This window comes from Aphelocoma coerulescens, chromosome 1A, assembly GCF_041296385.1.
Source record: "Aphelocoma coerulescens isolate FSJ_1873_10779 chromosome 1A, UR_Acoe_1.0, whole genome shotgun sequence".
NCBI lineage: Eukaryota > Metazoa > Chordata > Aves > Passeriformes > Corvidae > Aphelocoma > Aphelocoma coerulescens.
Window position 1 is genome coordinate 19754653 of NC_091014.1, and position 24208 is coordinate 19778860.

At 37.8% G+C, this 24208-nt stretch overlaps 2 long non-coding RNA genes across 2 annotated transcripts; one reads left to right on the forward strand and one right to left on the reverse strand.

Annotated features, from left to right (window-relative positions):
• Positions 1-5029: 5029 nt before the first annotated feature.
• LOC138104591 (uncharacterized) lies at positions 5030-7978 on the reverse strand. The gene is made up of 3 exons (XR_011148142.1): positions 7867-7978; positions 7650-7725; positions 5030-7349 (listed from the first exon to the last, which is right to left on the reverse strand). It is a non-coding gene; the product is annotated as an uncharacterized lncRNA (long non-coding RNA).
• A 10913-nt stretch (positions 7979-18891) lies between these two features.
• LOC138104592 (uncharacterized) lies at positions 18892-23674 on the forward strand. Its single transcript, XR_011148143.1, has 3 exons — positions 18892-19081; positions 19448-19696; positions 22929-23674. It is a non-coding gene; the product is annotated as an uncharacterized lncRNA (long non-coding RNA).
• Positions 23675-24208: the final 534 nt, after the last annotated feature.

Below are 24208 nucleotides of genomic sequence, written 5' to 3' on the forward strand. Positions count from 1 at the left end.
TGATTTAGACTTTTTTTCTTAAACATGCCAGTATATCAAAACCAGAGAGACATTGAAAGCCTTCATTTCTACATCCTCTATTGACCACCCTGAAGCAGTTAAATTCAGATTTCTCCCTAAAGAAGTACAGATGCACTCAAAATCTCTCACTCCAGCTAATAGTTTGATACACAGGAGTAAAATCAGAAAACTTACTGAATTTATTTGCCCTTTCAAGGACAAGTTCCTGCACACAGCGTGATCTGTGACCTGCAGTAAATCAAGCATGCATAACTATGAACTAAGCTACTGCTTTTGTGTGGTGCCTCCCTCCTATTAAACAGATGTATGGTTTGTCTCAGCAAAGACTGTAAGGATTACCCATCAACCAGGAGCTGCTATCCTTCTTTTTCTTTTAGCTAAAAGCTTCCCCCTCCTCCAGAAATTATATTACTATATCTTCATAAGTAAAATACATTTTTACACTATTTTCTCCTTACTTATTGCTTCTTTTTAATTGCACTAACTTCCAACATGAACATTCATTTAATGTTGCTTTGCTTTCTATAGATTTGAACAATGATACATTGCACCTCAAAGCTCCAAAGCATGTCACAAACTCTATTCTGCATCCTCAGAAGATAATGGGGAAAAAAAAGAGAAACTGCATCTAAAAGTTGATAAGGAGCAGAATTTGGAAAAGAAAATAAAGAAAAGCTTTATCCAGGAATCTTAACAGACTTAAATGTCAGGCACATTCTTCACAAGTACTGCTTGCATGTTTGAAGGCCACTGCAGTCAAAATAGGACATTCAAATCTTGTTCTTATTTATATAGTACTGGAGTGTATGAACCCTGGATGTATTAGTTCAAGGCCAACAAAGCTCTCAGTGGTTTATATTTGAATTTGATTTATGTATACAAGAAAAAGTTTATTTCTTCTATAAAAACATGTGAGAAGTTTCTCAGAGGGTTTTCCAGGACCAGGGTACTCTAGGCCACTATGGCAACATCTGTAAATACCTGTACTGCAGATACCGGCTTTAGTCACATGTACTTTTGCAAAAATAGAACATTTGCTGAGGTCTAAATGAAACTTTAAAAAGTTCCCCAAAAAAATGGAAAAAGATTGTGGAATCCGGTGGGTGGATGGAACACACAGTGATGGTGTAATGAACAATAATCAACAAGATGGGATGGATTTTAATTCAGTTGAATTTCCTCTTCAACATATAAGAAAAAGAAACAACTTTTTTTACTACCTTTAGTAATCCTGTTGAGTGAGACAAGGAGATCTAACATTGGCAGTACCAGACCCTAGGTTTAAGGGCTTCCTTTTTTCTCCATATCCTCTCCCACTTACCCAGTGGCAGCAGCAATTTGGAGCTTTTCCAGGCTGCTTCTGTTTTCTGGCCTCCCTCACACAAGCAAAGTTATTATTAGCCTCTAAGGAAAGAAAGAAAATGTGCCTCACACTGGTCCAGAGCTCTGAGCCTCCTGTGCACATTCCTGGGGCTGTGCTTGGTGCTTGAGTAGCTCTTCCCTTTGTCCCCCAGGAAAAACAGGAGCATCAGATGTGTGTTGCTGCAGCTGCAGGTTGCTAATGGGGCTATAATGAATAGGGTTGTGCTGGTTTGAGACAAATTTGGAGAAAAATATCCTCTGATAGAAGGTGGTTACAACCATCCCTCCCCAACCAGGTTCAGCAAAAAAAATTCATCCTAGCACAAAGAAACATTGCATGCCTAAACAGACCTGCAAAACTGAAGAAGGGAAAAGCAGGCATAAAGAGAGTTATTATGGCAAGTGGAGAAATAGGATCCATGGCCAGAGAAATGAACCTTAGAAAGGCTTGGCAATGTGAAGGAAAGAGGAGGAATGCCTGCTCCTCTGCGCTTTCTCCAGAAGTAGAGAGTGAAAGAAACTTAGGGTCAGGAGATGAGCTGGTGAAAGAAAAAGAGTTACTCCTTCAAACTCAGCTCTACAACTGGCATCAGGCCCAAAAGCTGTGAGGCTCCTTGTTTTTCTAGGTCTCGTCATCTTGCTGGCAAGTGAAGGGCAGTCAGAGCTGCCACGTGTCACAAATAACACATGGCACCTGAGCATCTGTCATGCTTTCTCCTATCCCAGGTAGAAGGTCACTCATTGTACTCCCACAGAGCACTATTTGTCTCACAGAAACATGCTGCAGGCCGAAAGTCAGGCAATCATAGGCTCCAGACTCAGTTGACTCTTGTTAATAATTCTTTGTAGTTCACAACCTTTGTAACCAGCCTGGGCTTCATTTCCCTTAGAAACTTGTCAGGCAGCTATCAGGAGATGTGTGAAAACAGAGATAAACCAAATATATTATTTAACAAATAGCCTCACACTTAGGAAATGTGGACCTTTCAAGCTTTAAAAGTAACATGCTCAGGTTCACCTTGTGATTCAGGACCTCGTGCAGTCCTGTCTGGTGTGAGGGGTGTGTGGAGCATGTTCCAGCATGCTGGAACCCCTCCAGACTCACCCAGAGTTCTGCAGCTGTCAGCTGAGCACAGAAAAAGGAGTGTATCCAGCGTGGCTTCTCAGAATAAATTGATCCATACAAGTGAAGCAATCCTGAGAAGATAGCCTCAGCCTGAAAAAACTGAAAATCCTAGAAACCAGGAAAATGCTTACTGTGCTAATCTGTGACCCATTGGTTAAGTGAAAGATCAAATCCTTTGGGATTTGTCCTAAAGGACATCGTGAAGCTCTTTCCGTTCTTAAGAGGCTGTAATCTCTTGAGAGTAAAAAAGCCACAAACAATAAAAACCAAGCTGCTCCCATTGGGCCAGCTTGATTGCTATCTCTGCTCATTCTGTTTTCAGTGAAGTGTGCTGTAGCTGTAACCACTGAGCAATAGAATAGAATGAATGTATTAATTGCTAAGCTGTATTAAGAGTTTAGCCAAGTGATAAGTGTGGAATTTCCTTTAATGGCTTATTTACTATACTTAAGTAATGTCTTGAATTATGTACTGAACTTTTAGATCTGTCATAAGACTTATTTTGCCTGGAGACACATAACATGTCAGCCTGCTGCTGTGAGCTGTTTTGCTGTGCATTGCTGGGGATATTGTTCACTCTCACGCAAATCAGCACAGACTGAATTGCACTTACAGAACAATTTTGTTTTCAGTAAGCAAGAATGAAAGTTTCAGGAAACAAATTCAGGTTTCTCAACATGAGATTAATTTTGCCCTGTGAAGTCTTCTTAATGCCAATGGAAGGCTTAGTTTTCCTGTTCCTTAAAAAGAACTAAGATGAATTATGAGATTTGCAGTAAGTGAAGTAGAATCTGTGAAGACATAAGGACAAGGTGTATAGAAAGCTGATACATTTAGAAAATACAGACAAGCTTTTAGACTTCAAAGCACCTTTTCAGAAAGAAGAACTTTCTGGAGTTTTTTATAGTGAGATGTATTTGCTGAACTCTAACACAGGAGGTGATAGAATACAGAGAAATTTCTCTGAAAGCTTTTGCAGACTGACAAGACTTAACTCAGGAGATGCCACTGTCCCAGTGAACTATCTGGTGGGAGTTTGACTATGGCAGAGATGGGGAAATGCATGTGTGACAGCTTTTTTGAGTTTTAAATATTTGCTTTGCCCCAGTGTAATTTTTGCATAATGGTCTATAATTTCAGGGCTTCAGGAGAGGTTACAGAAGGGCTTTAGTCAAATAGTAATGCAAAGGTGGCACAGCAACTTAAGCAAAAGCAGTTCATTAACTAACTGAAGTCACCCTCCTCTGACCGCTTTGGTAACCAAACAGTCACAGATCGTTTGACAGCCTCTCTGTACAGCTACACTTACGGAAACTAAGTTGCCACGAGTGGCATAATGCAAGTGTGCTAAGTCAAGCTAACTCTTCAGCTTTGTGAGTGGGTATCATGCATGACAGTGTGCACCATTAATTTAGTAGTCACAGATCTACTAATTCATCCCAAAACATTTACTAAGTTTACCATAAAATTAAAGTATCTAGAGTAAAGAGAAGTCTCAAAAAAGAAAAGCTCAACTGATGGAACTGTGCCATTCCCTTGAAAGTTATTGCTTCGACAAACCTGTTGGCTAGCTAGGGTAAGAGTAATCTAATCTAAGTATAAATGTCTAAAATTTGGTCATTTCAGTCTGAGATGGTCATTTTAGCTTTTTTGTATAGCAAGAAGTGAGCAGCCGGCTGATTCATGTGTCCTGTCTTTTCATCGCTATCTGACCGTGAGACAAATCTGACTCTGCCTATTTCTCCTCAATGACTATAAAGAGTTTAGGGAAAATAGTTCAGGCTTAGATGTTTACATTTTAGATGTGTAAGTTAATGTAGACTAAATCTTATCCTTTCTCTCTATTCCTTTCCTTTCTGTTTTCTATATTATTCTGGTGTAATAGGATCTCTAAAAGTTTAAATTATCAACCCATGCATTGGGTAATGATTGGAAAAATACATAATAGTAACTAAGCTTTCATTAGTACAAAAAATGCAGTAGTAGTTTATTAATTTTCTCACCTCACTCTTTGACCCTTGGCTTTAGTGTGTAGGAGCTTGTTCTAGGCATGAAATAGGACCTCGGTTCTCTTGCTTGTTGAATATTTGAGTATTATATTTTGTTTGAACTAAAAGCCCAGGCAGTGGCTGCTTTAGAAGCATTCAAATAGCATAAAATATGAGCAAGGGAGCATGCATAGCAAATAAAATAATTCATTTTCACACAATCCACTAGAATCTAGAAAATCATTACTAGTGAAATTGTTTCAAAAAATTCCCACTAGCAGCACTTACCAGTCTGCCTGACTGGTGGCCTTAATTTACAAATCAAGGCAACACAAAACAATACAGAGCAAGGAACTTCATCAAGCATATTTTTCCTTCTGTTTTTACTTCTATCTTAATATAAAAGCCCAAAATGCATAGTCAGAAATGTAAATAGCATTCTTCAGTCTTACTACTTTTGCTTTTTGGCAATTATGTTAATTCATTATATGTGAAATATATTGTATTTATTATATGTTTGAACTGTATAACTTTCCACATTTCTGTACAGTACGTGTTACTGTAAGATTTGTTAATGACGCAGTAATTGTGTTTTTCTGAGCTGAATTGTCATAATGTGTCTGAGCTCTATGGTGAGGGTGGCTAATATGAGTTCCCATTGGGAAAACAAAGGAAAGGAAGACAAAAAAGAAAACCAAATTGCAACAATTGAAAATTATGCCTATCATTCCAAAATGACTTATAATCCATGAGAACCAATAGAAAGCCAGGTGAAAATATTGCATTATCTACAGGGAAATTGTTGTTCATTTTCTTGTTCCATTCCTTAGCACAGTTCTCCACAAGAACTTCTGCAGACCTTGAACAGGATACCGCAGGTTGTTATTGGATGTATTAACCCAGAAAGCAATTAAAATGCAGCTCATTTAACTGTGTAGTAAAACCGCTGAGAAAACTGCAGGCAGCTGAGGAATCTGCAGAGATCTGCGGTGGATTCTCACCAGTTCTGTGCTGGACAGAAGATGTAGGTTCTTCTTCACAGCAAACTTTGGGGTTTGGAATTTTCAGGTTAAAACAAAATATTTGGAACACATATTCTCAAAATGTTGTTGTAGCAAAACACTGGTCAAAATTTTATTATTCAGAAATCTCACTGTACACCTCTTCAAAAGCTGTTCAGGCCATTAATGATTCAGCTTGAATGAAACAACACCTTTCAAGAATTAATTTTTTCAAAAACTGCCTGACCAACTCTGCCCTGTGTTTATAGAAGCCATTTAAAAATAGGTTTAAATGCATTTTTAAAATTGCAAATTAGGGGAAATCTATTTACTTGAGAAGTGTAGATCCATAAATAATGCTGAACTTCTATCTTCATCTAGCAACAACTGGTATTTCTGACAAGTTACAATTATTATTGAAGGACAAAAGTTACACGTGACTGTTCAGGACAAACCCTTCAATTCCTGCTCAGGTCTCAGCAAACTTTCTATTACTGACCTCTGCTAAAGAGCTCTCTGTCCTTTGTAGTTTTGGTCAACTACCTAATCTTCTGCAGAAAAAATAGTAATACTAACAAACTAGAAATATATTACAAACAGAATAGCTCATAGATCTGCCCATAAAGCATCTCTCTCTGCTACCAGTTTGTGTCTCTGCTCTTTATTTCTAGTTTCCCTGTTCTCCTCTGCCTACTATCATCAGTTACAATTAGGTTGTTAATGCTTCCAGAAAAATTCTCCTCTGGACAATATCTTTGTATTTTACATATCTGAAGACTGTCTTGCTCACAGTTGGAGTGTTAATAATAACAAAGGGGATTTGACATACTCACCAGGATTTCAAACTGGCCTTGAAAGAGAAATGGGGCTTGTCTCTGAGGCATATTTACAAGGAGTAAAAAATTTTAAAAATTCAGAGCTGCTTTAAATTCTTTTGTGAGACCGCTGTTTTCAGGAAATGGAATGAAGAGTGAATGAAGAGAGATACATATTTCTCCCTCTGACAGTACTAATCAGGCAGCTCTAGTCTACACATAGTGTTCATTAGGTCACTTGAAATAAACAGGACCATAAGTACCTCTAACCACATTGTAAATTTTTCATGCTAAACCATTCTCTCACAGTTTAAGCTAGATCAGACAAACAAAATTATGGATGACTTTTTAAAATATAAGCAATCAGGATATGAAGCTACAGTGCTAAGGAATTCTCTCTGATATCTGTGGGTGAGAAGATCATAAAAAAAGAGAATGAGAAGCTCATGTAAGACTGGAGCTAAATTGTCCACTCTACGAACATTCCCTTAAGGTTTCAATCCATGTTTCTTAGGCAAAATTAAATAAGATTGCAATTTTCTGTAAGAAAATAAGTAAGCACAGTAAGTACTTGTGAGAGATTGTGAAAAAGGCTGATTTTAAGGAATTCATTCTGGTGGGTTAAAGAGCTCCATCTGAAAATAATTCCAGATTCAGAATAATAGGAGTTGAAGAGCCTATCTTTTCATCCAGTTTATGTTTGAATTTAGGAAGCCTAAGGCACTTTTGCCATGTTATTGTCAGACCTTAAAGGATTAAAAGTACAAAATCCTTCAGATGACTTTTCCCTGTTAAGTGGTTTTTTTTTTTCTGAGGTACCTGGAAACGGGTCTGGTTTTCAGTCTGTTTAGCCCTCTGTGAAAAATAGACCTGAGTGATGTTTTATGTGTTACAATCTCCTGAGAAGTGCAGGCCATGAGGAAAGGTCTTTAGGTCTGCCCTCACAAGCAAATCCCAGGGGAAAGGATCTTCCAGATATGCAACACACCAGCCGTTGGACTGCCATGGGATTGATGGCACTTCAAACACACGGCACCTGAGCACAAGAAAGAGTGATCAATAATTCAGGCAATGCCAATTTGGAAGTGCTAGAAAGTCTCATATATAAGGTATTTTGAATGTTTTGGACCTGAAAAAATAGAAATCCCCAAAACTTTGGTTTCTGCTAAATTTTCAATATATTCTAATTAGAACGATCACCTACTGCTAGGTGATAACTCAAGAGATGTTCAGGGAAGGAGCACACTGTTTGACCTGGACTAATTAATTCAATTGAAAAAACAGAAGTAATTTAAAAAAATGATAAATATACTTTCTCTGACAGACAAATTCCTACCTCGTCACTTTTTTGTGCAACCTACATATGTGATTGCAGATGGAAGGCTTTCGTGTGCTACCATAGATGTAATTTTCTGAAAGAAAAAAAGAGCAAGGTATGCAAATGCAAGAAAGAAAAATACATATTATGGATAAGTGTACAACACACTTTTCTTTTTTTCAGTCTGAGAGCTTTAAAAGCACTTTAGTGTGGTTAATATTTTGTCTCCACTGACCTGTGCTGAGTTGCTTAAGATTTATGATCAAATATAGCATTTTTCAGAATCAATAGTTTGCTGGTCAGAAAGGATTTCCTCAAGCACGTGCAAGTGGCTGCCTGAAGATGCTGACCACCTTCCTTCTCTGCAGCAAACAGCCATGGTGAATTTTATCATAAGGTCAATTACTTACAGGTGGATGCCGTTTTCAGGTCTTTTGCACAGATACTTTTCTCTTCATTTTCTGTACTCAGGATGAAACAGGAAATGCAAATGTCTCGGTAATCTTATTCAATGTAGTGGTCAAATTCCTGTTATAAGTTATTGTGACTCAGTTTGTTTAAGAAAGCAGTTGTGATTTACCTCAGCCAAATATACACAGGTAGCTGTTTTCTGTTTCCTTGTCCTTGCTTCTCAAATACTATGTTGTAGCAAAACATAGTATTTTGTATTATCTTTTGAATTTGATGGGGGCTTTAGTTTTCACTGAAATCTTTATTGTTAGTCTGTATAGTTATTTGCTTATTGATATTCTTCTGCCAATTGATATTCCTTTGCCAAATAAGCTTCAGCCAGTGGTCAGAACTGCAGGGATGGGGTGGCCAGGAGGTTTTCAGGTGCAGAGGAGAGCAAGACAGCAGCAGTGCAAGAGTGTGAGAGCTCTTCTGTCCTCCAAATACCCATACTAACCAGAGAGAAGCAGGGTTGGGGTTGCCACATCACAGAAATTTGCTTGAAGAAACACAGTTAATAATCTCTGCTGCCCTGCCGGGAATGGAACGCTTTTCCAGTGTCTTGGTCAGGTAAAGAGCATTTAGCACCAGCAGTCTATCAGCCATCTGTGATTTCTGAGATTTTTCAAAAGTTGTCAAGTACTTAATTTCTGTTGAAATCATATTGCATGTTAGTATTTTTTATACCATCTCATTCCTTCCTGTCAGCAGATACCTCACTACTGAAAGGACACTATCTCCAAAAATCCAAACAGAATCTTTTAGAAATCCAGTACAGCTTTCCATATACCTCCATAAATATACTAACACAGCTGTACTGCGGAAGTGATGAAATACCTACCAGAAGGAAATAAGCCATTAGGAGAAACAATAATGCCTAAATCTAGAGAAAGAGAAAGCATATTGAAATCCAGGCAAGAAGAAAAAAATACCATTTAATCATTCGATTAAATGAGAATCCAATGGGCAAATGAACTTTTTATAGTTTCCTGAGATGGCATAACATACAGGTTGAGCAGACCTCCTCTGAAGGTAACAAAATGCAGGCTTTGCTTTTATGAAGCAAAACATGGTAGTGACTGCTTGCCCAGATGTAGATCTTAATGTATTCACAGAGAAGCATTTGGCTGGCTCAGCCATTTTCAAAGTGTACATCTAGATGAAAGCAGTGCAATATTAATGTCCACCAAAGGCATTAACAGGAAATGCAGATATAGGGCAGAGATTTAGGATTCTCTGAATAAACACTCTACTGCAATCAGAAGTGGGTGAGTGTTGGATAGTGTCTTGCTTGCGTGAGAAGCAGAAAGAACAAAGAAATGTGTCCCTTCACCTAGTAACTCTGTATTTGTCTTCTCTCATATTTGTACTCTGTCACCTTTTTTCACTTAATTACTGGCCTAATTACCACTCATAACTGATCTTTTCTAAGGCTCAACTTTATTTCTTTGTGGAAGAGAGTATTTTAGGACCACCCAGATTTAGTAGGCAAGTTTTTTGTTCTATCTTCTCTATACAAGGTGAGATGGTGGACTATCTTCTAGTCATCACTGCTTACTACTTAATAACACACAGTAGACTTTCACACAGGTATTAGGAACTGGTTATCCTTTTTCTTTAATGTTTTCCCACTTACTAGTTTTTCAGTACTCAGCTGGTCATATATGTTCTCCATGAGCTGCTTTGTTATGTATGAAAGTACACTATAATATCTACCTTAAACAAAAAGGATTGAATTTGTCTGATTTTTAATCACCTTATGTTTCTTCAGTTGAGTTTGTCTTACACACCCTGAATTCCCACTACAGTCAAATCTGGGGTATAATGAAGGAAAGATTGATCCTTGCTAATTTTCTCAAATAGGTTTTTGTGCAATAAACCACAGAATATTACTGAAAATAACAGTTCCACTCAGGATTAAAATTTATCAGTTAATGAATACTTTCTGGTCTTCTCAAGTTTCCTTTTTTCTCTAATTTGCAATTCTGTAGACAAGGCCTATGATGCTGCATCATTTCACAACGCTTGTATTTCTTGTTCATCTGTGTTCTTATGTGTTGTTTAGTGTGCTAGTAAAACCCTCCTTAGTATTTGCTTTCAGAGAAAATCTTTGTGTTTAGAAAACAGAAAAGAAAGAGGGATGGAGAGTCTTCTTTCCAGGCTGGGACATTGTTTTCCCAGGGTTCTCTATTCTGTGTTGAGGAAGGTTAGATTTTCCCCTCACCAGATGGTCTTCTGAATCATGTGACATCTTCATCACATTTACAGGTGCAGACTATTGCGTACTGAGCTCCCAGGTAACAGCCAGTTGCACAAAAAACCTTTGAGAGTTATTAGCAACTTTAATTAACGGCATGTGAATCATGTACTCACGTCTTCTAATTATGACCAGTTACCTGAAACCCGTAGCTATGTTACAAACTAGCAGCACCCAAGAGAGCACACTATGTCAAAACATTTCTGATTTGCAAAAGAAACAACCCTTCCAGAGCTATTATTAAATATTGGAGAGATATGTTTCCATTATCAACTAACAAACTAGTTCACCATCCCTTCAACCAAAAAGGCACCCATTTAAATGAAAGACAGTCATACAGTTTATTTACGTGGATGCTGATGTAGTTCAAACAGGTGCTGACTTGAACTCTTTTAAACTGTTTCTGCTGAACAAGCATAAACAACTTACCAGTAATACATACAGCTGAAGCATAGTAAGGTTATTTTCCTTAAAGGAAAAGCAGTTAATGACATCACTAAAATATTTTCTGGAATGTCTGACTAGGAGTGTCTTTTATATCCTACTGTATTCTCTTATAAAAGGCCTTTTTTTTTTTTTTTTTTCAAAAAACCTTGTACTGGGATTAATAAAGTAAATCTGACATTTGTGTATTACAGATTCCAAGAAATCTCTGAATACCCAATGGTGTGTTACTTCTCCTTCCCTAACTCATTTATACTATGTTAAAAGCAAATAGTAGAGTAAGCAAAGAAAATACAGATAATAAAGAAATGGAAATCCTTGTTGTTTAAATATCTGGTTGGGGAGCACAGATATTCTAGAAAACTTTGGGTATTGCCTCTGTTGATACATATGATTAAGTGCCCTCCAATGGTGCATGAAAGTGAGCAGCTGATGATGTGAAATCCTAGAGGCACCTCATGCCTTTTCGTGGGAAGCTCTGTGAGGAGGGCTCAGGGAGCCTGGGGATTTCAGCTTTCTCCAGTTTCTCACCGATGGGGACAGGGGTCTGTTGGGTTGAGAATGGCTTCCCCCGTCCCTGCTGACCCAGCTGCTCCAGGGAAGGTTAAGCCTGTGTTGTGCAGTGGTTTTTCCCTGTGTTTTTCCTGGGACTTCTCCTTTGCCCCAATTCCATACACTTTATCTTTTCTCCAGAGAGCCATTCCTTACTCTTTCTGGGCCTGATCCCAGAAGCACTGGGATGACGAGAAATCGCGGAAGAGAGTTGCACTAATTTTAGTAAGCTTGGGAACAGTTTCTGTGGAAATCAGAGAGAAAAAGCCCCCAAAATACCTAAAGAAAATGATGAAAAAGCTATTGATGAAATCCTATTCATCATGGAATTGAACAGGAATATTTATTATTAATGTAATTTACTTCAATTGTTTTATGATTTACCTTTGTACATTCTAAAGTGTTTCTAGCAACCAATGAAATATTTCAGTAAACAGAAAGCATTTTGATTATTTCACCATAAGAAATTTTCAAGTCTTTTGTGGAGTTATATTTTTGTCTTTATTCTCCTACAAGGAATTCAGCAGAGAAAAAAAAAAAATTAACACTGGGATGCACTAGAATCCAAGCATTATATGATGTTTGTTTAATGTTTTCCTTTCCTAGTCTTTGGGTTTTACCTTTTCCTGGAAGAAATGAATAATCGATTCCCTGAATAATTGTCATATAGTTAATAACAATTCAAAAAGGAAAAATGCGTCAGAATAATCTCTTCAATAAGATGGTTTGTGTTACAGTAGTTATATAAATATAAAGGGTTTTAAGTAACTAAAAAGTAAAAATCACACCAATGATGTTCTGTTCAGTTCTTCTCTCAAACAGGCACACTCACACACACTTATATATATGTACACATATTTATGTATACGTTTTTTTCCAAATTTGTACCCAAAATGGTTTTGTCAATCGTAGATCACTCAAAATGACTTTTCAGCATATGAAGATCTCACTGAAGTTAAACTGGCCTCCATAAATTGACTTTAGATCTTGCTGTGGATGTTCCTCTCTTGCCCAAGGAAGGTGTGGCCAAACTTCCACACCTAACAAGCCACACACTTAAAATTTCCCCTAGCAGACAGTTGCACCTCATCATTTGATGGGTCAGAGGATGAAGGTGATTATCCATTAGTCCGTTTCTCTGTAGATGGTCAGGTACAGCAACTACCAGGACAGTTTGCCAGTGCCTATCAGAGCTGATATTCCCTGTCCTGTTGTGCCTGTACTGAAACAAAGCTGCTTTCTACCATCCACACATGCGCCATCTGGGGTATTCGTAGGTGACACCTCCAAAAAGTCCCACTGTGTATATGGTAGGGACTTCTTGTATCCCCTGGAGCTCAGGAGTTCCTCATGGCAGTGACGATGCATTGAACTTGTATCTGGTTCATGGGTGAGAAGACTCTGAAATGATTCTCTATCCAGTAAGTAGTGGTGTACAGGGCAGAGACAAAGGGTGATGCTTTAACAGCAACACCTGTGGCTGAGCAGATGGTCTGTTGTGTTCTGCACTAGCTGGAGCTGTTTCTGAGTGTGTAGTCTTCATTTTTATGCTTCAAAATGCTTCCAGTATTTTATTTGTCTATTTATTGCAACTGGAAGAAAAGAAATTACATGTAAATAAATGTTCAGGAAACACTTGGAACTTGGCACTCTCTGGGCCAGATCAATCAAGCTTGGTGGAATACCTGCCCACCAAAGTTTTATTATTTGGCAGTGGCAGATCTCACCTGGCTTTGCTGATGATAATGATCCCTCTGAAATAGAATACCTGCCACCATAAACACCAGTATTATCTTTTCTTTTCTCCCCTCCTCCTGTACTCCATTATGAGACAGAAATGGGGTCCCAGAAACAAATAGAAAGGCCTTAGCATTTGAATTTGTAATTGTCTCTCCTGAGAGAAATGTTTGATCTTGTAGTCACAAAAGCAATTTAAACATAGGATAGCTTAAGGAGGGAGTGGTAACCCCACCAGAGAAGAATGAGTGAAACCTGTGGAGACCTGCTTATCTGAGAGAACAGATCTGTTAAAGAAACCAGATTTGGTCAGAATATACAGATTTCCCCAAATCCAATCATATCACAGGAAAATACAGTTTTGGACAAAAAGTGGAGAGGGGGAAGAGGAGGGCAGAGTTTCTGGTCAGACTGGGAAGACTCACTCCATAACTGTGCTTGTGGGTACCTGTCTGGTCAGTGGAAGAGTGAGAAAACACAGGCTTGAATGTTTATCTCTTGCACCCCAGAGAAATACCCTTACCATAGACATGCTTCCCCTACTGAAATGCTTTGAAATGTTTTGGTTTCCTAGTGATATGAAAATGGAACATTTTTGTCATGTCAAAATATTTCATAGGTCAGACTGTTCATTCTTAGCTTAGCTCTGTTGTGCCTGTGTTTTATTCAAGCTCTGTCCACTAAAATAAGTAATCCAGAAATAATGCACATAGAAAGAGCCAGCAAGCACTATCAGTAAAAAGGCAAACAAGCTAACTGCTCTGTCAAATTATCACTTTATTCTTCTACTGAACAGTGTATAAATAAACCTTATCTCTATAACTCTTACGTACCATCTTTTGTTTTCAGATATAAAGCGTTTTGTAAGCAGTAAGCTCTAATCCAGGATGTCATTTAAGCACATGTTTAAACTGTTCTTTAGAAAAAGGCCTAACTGAACACTTGTTTAAGTGCTTTTCTAATTAGGGGTTAATTAATGAAACTGCCTGACTTTCCTGTGAAGGGATATTTTTCAGATGGAAAAACGGAAGCCAGACAAGTTGTCTTGCCAAGGACTGCACAGAGAGTTACAGGCAGAGCAAAGATTTGAGCCCCTATCACCTCCCTCCAGACAGTACTGTTTTCCCAAAGATCCGTGCAGTCTTATTTCAAGCATTTATACTGCATTCATGGGATAACTGGTGCACCACAGACTTTGAAGTCAGGAAGTGTGGTAGACTACAAGGATACTAGCTGACAACTTTTGAAACATTCTCTTATATATCTTTATGGGTCAGGACACAGCAGAATAAATGAGAACCCAGGTACTATTTTATTGACACCTTTTCTTTGTAATTCTGAGACCCTGTAAATCACTCAAAAAAAAAAAAAAAAGTCCACTTTTCTGCAAATCAGACAAAGAGAAAGTGAGAAGCATTTTATTTGACAGAGAAGGTCAAGGATGTTTTCCACTTTCATCTACAATTCTGGCAGCCAAGGGAAATCTGGATTCATGAACAAGGAAAATTGCTCTTATGGTCAATTAATCTATTGATTTAATTCCCTCCAGAGTGATTGCTGTGATCCCCAGGTGTTTTTACCCGGAGCCTGGTCTGCCTGTCTTAGTCTTTGGTGACAGTCTGACAAATTCCTTATGGACAAGTGCTCCCTTATACACATGTTAATGCATCAGCCACACAGCAAAATATTGTTAGGTTAACTAAAAGCCTACATATTAACTGTGTGTAAAGGCTATTGCTATAATTTTGTAAATAGAGCTGGGTCTTGTTGTAGCTGTGTATGAAGAAAATGATATCTTAACATAATATTTTCTTAAAAATATTTAATTTCAAGCTATACTTCTGTCTTTGACAGCAGCAGCCTTTCTGAACAAAGCGCGGAATACTGCAGTAAATTTATAGAAATATTTATCAAAACCCAGCAACACCACACTACTAATTTGGGATTCAGCACTTTACTAAATGTGCTAGAAAGTAGCAGCAGGAGATGTTCCCAATTTGTGAATGAATTCAGTGCTCAGAGAAGTGAATGAGCCAAGAACAGCCTGGGCAGAGGGAGGTGTGTGGTTCCTCACCCAGCTTTCCCTCTTCTCCACATGACAGTTCTTTCTCAAAATTGGACCCGCGGATCTTGAGAGTTGGTTCCATAAATGAATCACTTTCTGAGCAAAAATAACTTACATGAAATTTAGAGTCTGAAATGGTTAGACTCAAAAGAATATTTGGTTTATTCAAATATATTTGATTAAATAGTACCCAGCTGAGTATCTATCTGGAAATTCCTGGATCTGCCTTCTTACATGGTTTGAGTCATCTTTTTGATATTGTCCTTTTCTCAGCATCAGAGACAGTAAACTAATCTTTTCCACTCACTGGCACATTTACTGGTTCTTTTCTCTCCCAGCTGCTCACCAAGCTTCTTACTTCACCTTTGTACTTCTGTAGCATTTGTGTTCAGCTTTTCCTTACATTTCCACATTCTTTATCTCAAGTCGTCCTCTTTCAAAGGACAGTCTCTTTTCTGCTGGTTTTATATTTTATCTGAAATCTACTTTTTAATCTTTCTCTTACTGAAGGTTAGATTTTTTGTTTGTTTTCTTGATAGCTTGCTTTTTTGTTTTTTGTTGCTATCTTGTTTTGTGTTTTTCTTGAAGGAGATACACTGAATGGTTAGAAATAACAACATTTTTTAAAAATCACCTTTTTAAAATTATCTCTCTCACTTGAGGTTTGCATGAGAGCTGTTTGAACACAGTCTCCAGCAGGGCCAGCTAAGGCTGCTTTTCATTTTTATCTTGATCTTTTTTTTTTCTTGTTTCTTTCTTTCTACTCATTTTCACTTCAGCTCCACTTCTCCTTTAAGCTAATTGATCACATCTCCTCCAAGGCTGATGGGAAGAGCTTCATTCCACCCAAAGCTCTCATTATATGTTTCCACGGTTTGCTACACAAGCTAGATAAGCATGGATACTGGAATTATAATTTCACTTCAGCTCCAAAACAGATGAAAACTTGTAGATTTAATCCATACACATAAATTTATAAAAGAAAAGGAAGAAAAAGAGGGAGTATTTTTCTTGAAATTGTCTCTACTTACACAGATATTTAGCTGATATTGAACCACAGATAGTAACCACAGAATGACCATGTGCTTTCCCTCCTTCCCAGGAGTCCCGTTAATCAAACCCTCTCTTGCATTAACTGGTACAGTTCTGTTAAATCAAAGGCAATGCACTGATATACTACAGCTGAAATATCTCCAGAAAATGTTATCCTTCTCTGGTTGTATTCTCTGCATTCTCTAGTAGGCATATCACATCAACAAATCCATAAAATGAATTGCCACACAATAAAGCAGCATGGCAATAGATCTATTTCTCACCTGTGCATTGAAGTGTGGCTCTTCTGCAGTGTAAATGGGGCCAACATGTTTGTCACTGACATGTAGAGAAAAGCTTGTGTGCTGATAGAAAAACTCTTGTGCTGACAGAGCAATTCAGGGCTGAGAAATCTGTCAGGAGAAAGGCATGGAGAAGTTGTTCTGCTGAGCAGCAATGAACATAAATCCACATGTATTTGTGCTGCTGAATCACCATCTCATCTACTTTCTTGGATTTGTATATAGAGTATGTTTAAATTCTTATGTGCGAATCCAAAAGTGTACCTTTAATTTTACCCACCTTCTTAAGTCTGCTTCCCTGTCTCTTTTCAACATCACAGGTTTTCCCTCTCTTAGCTTTGGCCTTCTAAGAGTTAATCATCTCCTTTAAGCTAATTGATCACATCTCCAAGGCTGGTGGGAAGAGCTTCATTCCACCCAAAGCTCTCCATAAATGTTTCCATGGTTTGCTACACAAACTAGATAAGCTTGGATACTGGAATTATAAATAGCTGGTACTGAGTGAGAACATTCTCATCATTTGTGGCTGCATCTTGTATAGCACAGTTGTTGTGCAGAGTCAAGCATTTTGAGAATAAAAAGGAAACATCAGAAATCAGAGCTAGGATGTTCCTGCAATCCACAGATGTGTAACAACCCATTTTCACAGGTACAGACATAGTAATATATATGCACCTGAAAATCACAGGAATTGTTGTTACAGTATATTAAACAACATTTCCTTGTGTTCTTTCATTTTAATGGCCTGCCTTCTGTTTGTTCCTTCACTTTCCCAGTGAATGGAGAACAGTCTCATCCCACGCAGTTCATGAATCCACTCAAATCCCATCTAAAAATTGAATTTACTTGTAACTCCATGGGTAGTAGAAAATGCAATCTGAGATCAGTGAGTTGAAACTGATTGACATTAGTTGATTTTTTATTCTTTTCCTGAGTCCAAAACTCTGTATTTCAACTTTTTAATGTAATGAATTAGATGGAATTTGTTAATTTGTTTAATTTCATATAGTATTTTCAGTACCTTATAAATATACCAGTCACAGTGAGGGGCATGCTTATTTGCAAAGAAAAAGTGCTGTCAGGTTTAAATACCAATGGTTTATTTGTACATGGGATTCATTTCCATTATAGTCTGAAGCTGTTTTTCAATGCTCAGGTGAAAAAGGCACACAGTTCCTTATTCCTGCAGATCTGGCCAGGTAGATATAACCCCAGGCACCCCATCTGTGACAGACTTGATGTTTGGCATTTTTGAGAGTGCTAAATGTATCCAATAGATTTGGGTAATCACAGCAAGAATAACACAATGTAGAAGCACTGGACTCATGTACAGATCACCTTTACCTTGTGATATTAAGAACATGTTTCCATATTTTTTAAAATCTAGAAACCCAAACTGCTGAGTGGCTGTAAATCCAGGGAGGCCCTAGCCAAAACTGTAAGATTACTTTCTATGGAAAGGGGCAAAGTGCCACACATTGAGATAAAAAAGAAATATCTGAATGAGTAAGGGAAGAGGTACCAGTTCATAGAGAAAGAATCTGGAGATACAGGTGATTCAATGTGATCTTAAGGCAATGTTGCCCTACTTTTGCAAAAAGGTGAAACTTGTTCTAGGTTAGGTGATCAGCAAGTGATATAAAATGATCTTTCCATACCAATGAACACTTGTAAAGTCTCAGGTGGATTACAGCACATGGGTTTGGGTGTAACAACTCTGGACCAATGGAAACTAATTGAGGAAAAGTTACCAAAAGCCACAATAAATGGTAGAAGATTTAGCACTGTTTATTGCACAGAACATAGAAAATGGAATGTGAAAACGATTTTCCAGTTCATTTGCTGTAAAGTGGACCTGTGTGTTCCCTGTGGCATCCATTACAGGACAAGAAACGGTGGCTTGCATTTCAAAGTATGGAAATCCCAGGGAAGGAGCTTTTATGAAAAGGGTCAAGAAGCACAGGAATTGATCGTTGGGCAGGAAGATGGAGACTCTGTGACTTTTAAAACAGGTTCAGAAGATGTTTCTTATGAATGCTCCAGTCTTGAGGACTGGCCCTTATTGCCTATCCAGCCCCCTCCACAGGGATTTCTCTATATATGTGCTGAAAGTGTACTCAGTCAGCAAAAGCAACAGGGTCAGCATGTATCTCAAACCCTGTCTGACATCAGCTGAAGCAATGTTCATGCAAAGGAGTCAGAGATTAATATCAAAATGAACATGGAATCAAGCTAAAAATACCCTGAAGTACCCCATTAATCCCCATTAATCTTTGCCCCTCTGCCCCTGACACAGGTGGGAGGGCTGGAGCTGCCCCTCTGCCCCTGATACGGATGGGAGGGCTGTATCTCATGGTACTGGTTGCTGCCAGACTCTTCCACCACACAGCTCCTCTGAGTTCTGCCCTCACTGCAGCGTTTTCTACATAGCACTGGGGGCACAGTCCCACTTCCATCTAAGTCCCTTTTTCTTTCTGTACAGACAGATCAGCTGCAGACTGTCCTACACTAGGCGCAGGCAGCAGCACCAAGGACGGCAGGGGACAAAGTGGCTGGCACTTGCTGATCACGAAGAATACAGTGGGCTTCTGTGGAATTATTATTATACAAGGTAAACTGCTCTTACAATTTTTTTAGAAGCCATACCTAAAAACCCTAACAAACTCTAGAGCTGGCCTCAATAAATGCTTTTTATTTTAAAGGCTACAGCTGATAATGTGGCATATACCTCTAATTAGAGAGTACAGGGGAAAAAAAGGAAATTAAAAGGCCTGCTCTTCTGGAATTTCATTTTTTTTTGGTCTTGTGAATGTTTGTGCCCTGTTTAATCATTCCAGAGGTATAAGTAATAACATCTAAATTGTTTGAAATTTATTTTTCACATGTAGGAGTGGACAAAACTGGTTTCTCATCTGCATGTGACACATAAGTCCTTAGTTCAAGAGGTTCTTCATCTTTCTTCTCTTTCTTGTCTTAGAAAAATGGAAAATGTTACCATGAAGGAAGTGAACTGAAGGACTGGCTTGACATGTGGCACGTAAAGAAGACAGCTCATCTGTACTTCTTTGTAAAATGTTCTGCCATCCTGCTTCTGCCATGCAGGACCCTCAGCATCAGCAGTGTGTACTGTACTACAAAGAAAGCAGGACAGCTGAAGTTACACAGGAAAATGATTCAGCTGAAGAAGCTAAACTGCCTTCTACATCCTTCTTCAGTAGAACCCACTGTGAGTAGGCATTAGGAAGGTACAACTTCGGGCAGCTTGGGGCAGTTTTAGATTTTTGCTATTTGCAAAGTGTGCCAGAGAACAGTTGGGACTTTTTTTTCCACAGATATGTGCCCAACAGTATCTTTTGCTTTGGCCCTTCTGCCAGTGTCTTGTCTCCTTAAGGCTTGTCTGTGCTCAAAAGGGATAGCTGCACTGCTAGAGCTAATGCTATCCCTCCTCCCTCCAGTGCAGAAACAGCTCATACAAGAGAAGGAGCTGTTTTGCCAGTACTACTCTCAGAATAAGCTGCACAGAAAAAAACCTGTTTACTTGTTAAATGTAACCTGTTAGAGTTAGGGTTTGGAGGTTTTTAGCATATTTCTGTTGGTTAAAGCCCTGAGATATCTTTGCTCCTAATAGACTTAGTTGTGCTCAAAGATTCAAAATATGGGCGTGTCTTGGGAGTATAATTCAATGGCTAATTCAGCAATAGCAAGAAAAGTTCTGTGGGCCTTTGTCTTCTGGAATTTTTCAGTGAAAATACTATACTGTATTAACAAAGACACCTCAAAAAATCTCAAATGGGTTACTCCTTAATTCTGTGCAGCCTGCAGCCACAGTTCTTTTTTTTTTTTTTTTTTTTTAATTTTGTGTTATTATTGAGTAAAGATGTGGATCACCAAAGGGATATGTAAAGCTTCCTTGGCCCTCAGGATTGAAATGGCTTCTTTCACCTATTCCACCCAGCAGAACTATGTTAATTTTGTGCACTATTAGAAACATTTTACATGACCTTTGAAAAGCCACATAGGTTCAGAGCACTAATTTCAGGGGAAGTCAGACACAGAATAACTTTTAAGGATGAACTGCCTCTGCTGTACTTCCACCAACACCATGAGCTGACATAAAGCTCCTCTGGTGCACATTGTACTCTGGCAGCTCACAGATCATAGCTCCTTCCCCTCCTGTTCACAAGCACTCTCTTCCCTTTCAGTTACATAAGAGTTTGTGCAACTGTATAGTGAACTGGAGCAAGAAAGTCATCAGGGTAAAACTAGTGATTAATTGAGTCTGAGCCAACTCCTTGACAGAGCTGACTCTGTGGCCTCCCAGCACTAAGTGTGGCTTTCATAGGTGGGGAATAAGTCCCCTGTGAGATGGCTTCTGACAGAGGTCCTCACTTGTATCTGCCTGGTGGTCTGGGAGCTGCAGTGTAGACGTGCACATGCCACCATTTCTCCTCCACAATATGGGTAAACCAGTTCTTTTTCACATCTCATTGATGCTGGGAAGACAAAATTTTACTGACTCTGATCTTCAGTTTTAACAGGTGTTATATGTGTTACATAGGTAAATGAAGGTGGTAACTCCAAAAGTAAAACAGAAATATATCTTCAGAAATACAACAGGAATACGTCTATCAAATTTCAATCCTTTCACTCACTTTACAACTGGAGAATAACTCGGGCATCATGTGCCTGATCTTGTGCCATGCACAAGCAACTCAGGAGTCTCAGTGTGTGCAAAGCCCTTGCACTTGAATAGGAAAACTCATGTTTTCATGTATTCATCAAACCAGTTTGAATAACTCCACTGGGAGAAACATTGATTTTGGTGGTTACTTATGACAATAATTCACTATATGCTGAAATAAACTAATATTTATGAGAAGAAAAATGTGTCACCTAAAACATTCTCTTTTCTGAAACACCTGAATCTTTGCAAAGTCTAATGTAAAATACCCTTTGGGCAATTGGACAGTCACTGCTTATACATACCAATAAGAGGCTTCTGTAGACACATTCTGTAAAGTAGGTCCTCTAAAACTGATATGGTAAAAAATGCTGCTTTTTAATACTTTAATTGATTTTGGAATGGTTCTCAAGAGATGCTGTAAATATGCATTTCAGTTAAACATTTATCAGGCTAATATTGAGTTACTCACAAGTTAAATGTGTGATTATCAGAAAATATACTATTTCTCATTAGGTGTAGAGGGAGCACAGATTTAAAATCAAAGGACTCAGTGGATCCCTAAATTCTCTGAGGCTATCCTGACGGTAATGAACACCAGCTGTTCCACCCTGCTGGTCAAGATCCCAGAGGGTAGAGCATGAATTAGGCATTTGAAAGAGCATTTAACAGCAGTTACCAAGCTGCTCAGCTTTTCAGAGATAACAGAATTAGTCTTAAAAACTGCTTCATGACAGTCTTTCACAATCAGAGTCAGTCAGGAGACAGTCAAAGATTTCTCAATTGCACATACCCATGTAATGCAAATTTTAGTGGTTTATTTTACCTGAAGATCAAGTATATATGACTGGCTTTGTTCCTAATAGCAGCAAAGGTTATTTGCACTTTTGGAGAAAGCAGTAACCACGATATCATTTCTGAGAGGAAATGATAAAGAACTTGGAATATTTCAGTACATGATGAAACTTTAATCTCAGCACTGTATCATAGATGGGCCTCCCTTGTTTTGGGGGAAAAAATTGCATGTTTTTTCTAAACATAGATAATTTTTGTGTGAATGACTAGATCAGTTAGGGAAAGCCTCTATTTCTCAGCAGTAAGAAAAAGACTGAAAAATGTTATGAAAGGAAGAAAATAAAGACAACCTTTTTTGTAGCTTTAAGTTCATATCAGGATATTGTTTCCTCACTGATTTTGTCTATAGTGAGTCAGATTCATAGAAGTATCAGTCATTCATTTTCTGTAAAATTAAGCCAACTGAAGCCATACCAATTGGAGTTATTAAAAAGTCTTCCTGTTAAATATATTGTCAGATATCTGTACACTGATGAATTCACTGCTTTACAATGCAGATTGCATATTTTATGAATATTCTCAGAATCTACTGAAGCTCTTGTGTGATAACAGAAAGGATGCTCAAAAATATCCTTTCCATCTCTTTCTTCTTTAAAATAATGAAGAAATACAGGTCCATCTGAAGAAATCTTCCATTTTACATTTTTAGTAAGGCTTCATTACAAGTCAGCCAAAATAGATGGAAAGACTGGTACTTACCTAAAAAAGCTTTGGATAAGCCATTTGTGTAATAGAATTTTACTTCTATGAAGTCTTCGCCCTCATCTGCAGTGCCTAGAGCTGAATTTTCAGAAAGCCTTGAGACGGAGGAAGAAGTAACGTTAAATGGTAAAACCAAAAAGAAAAATAAGGAATAGATCCATTACCTTGCTCTGAAAGAGGCTGAACTAAACCAGGTAACACACAGGTTTCCTTTCTACAGGAAACAACCATTTGAGCGAGTCTGGATGGTGGAGAAACATCTAATGAGTATGAATTTTGTGTCCATGAGGGAACATCTAACAAAAACTGTTTGGCTGATGATTTAATGATGGAAACATATAAACAGATAGATAATTTTGTACATGCCCATGATCTTCCTGTCATATACTCTCTTTCAGATTGTTTCTATTAAGCAATAGAAAAAATTGTCAGAAGGTCACCTTCTGAAAGAATTGTGGGTAACCCAGAAACCTTCAAAGGCTATGCTGATATCTTTGAGTTACTACTTCCTTGATATATTAATTTGTGTGCATCTAGACTGATTTCCACAAGGTTGGTAGTTGTCTTTGGAGGTGGAAACATAATATTTAAATGATTGTTTATTTCTTGAGGAACTATAAAAATATTTGATATGTTTTTTCATGTTGCTTCTTATGAAATGCACTATAAAAATTTGATTCTGTAACATTACTCAATAATCTGAGAAGAAACAGATTCTGTTTTCATGCTACTTTACTACTAGCTCCATGGAAATAAAGAATGTGGATATTGTGAACCTGGAAATCAAGATCTAATCCAGTAGACTTATGTTGCCATTACAGGATGTTTAATTCAGAAATTGAAATGATAGGGATTTTTTTGTTTCATTTTTTGTCAAGTAAATGTTTCATTATTTATGTAGCATATAAAATACACCTCCAAAAGAAATATTAAGCTTCCCAATAAAGCATATATTTTAGTTTCTCACTCTCTTCTTCATGTCAGCTAATTTGTTAATTTCTCACTCAAAATTAATTTCGGAATTCAAACCCAACACTGAAGTCACCAGTTGATGTATTAAGCATATCATGTCATATCAGTCCCTATGTTTGTACTACTAAAAATCAGTAGTACATGTTTTTGAAGATCTTTAATACACATTCATTACCAAGCTCTGTGCTTATTACTGACAGGGATTCTAGGGTGTTAAATGATGATGTATATTATATGAAAGATACTATAGCTCATCTTTCCAGAGATCAGTATCTGGCTACTTATTTGTATTTTGATATTGACTACAATTTTAGTAAATATTTACTTTAAGAAATGTGTTGCATTCCAAATAATTTTTTTTTAAATGACTTGATTTGCTTTTCTAATAGCTCATATATCCTTACAAGCAACCTGAATTTGATATATCTATTTTGTTCCAACTGATAAAATAAAATGGTCATTAGAGTGTCTATGAGAAAATGACATGTCTACTAGGAGTTGAAAATCCTGGTCATTTGATTAGAAAAC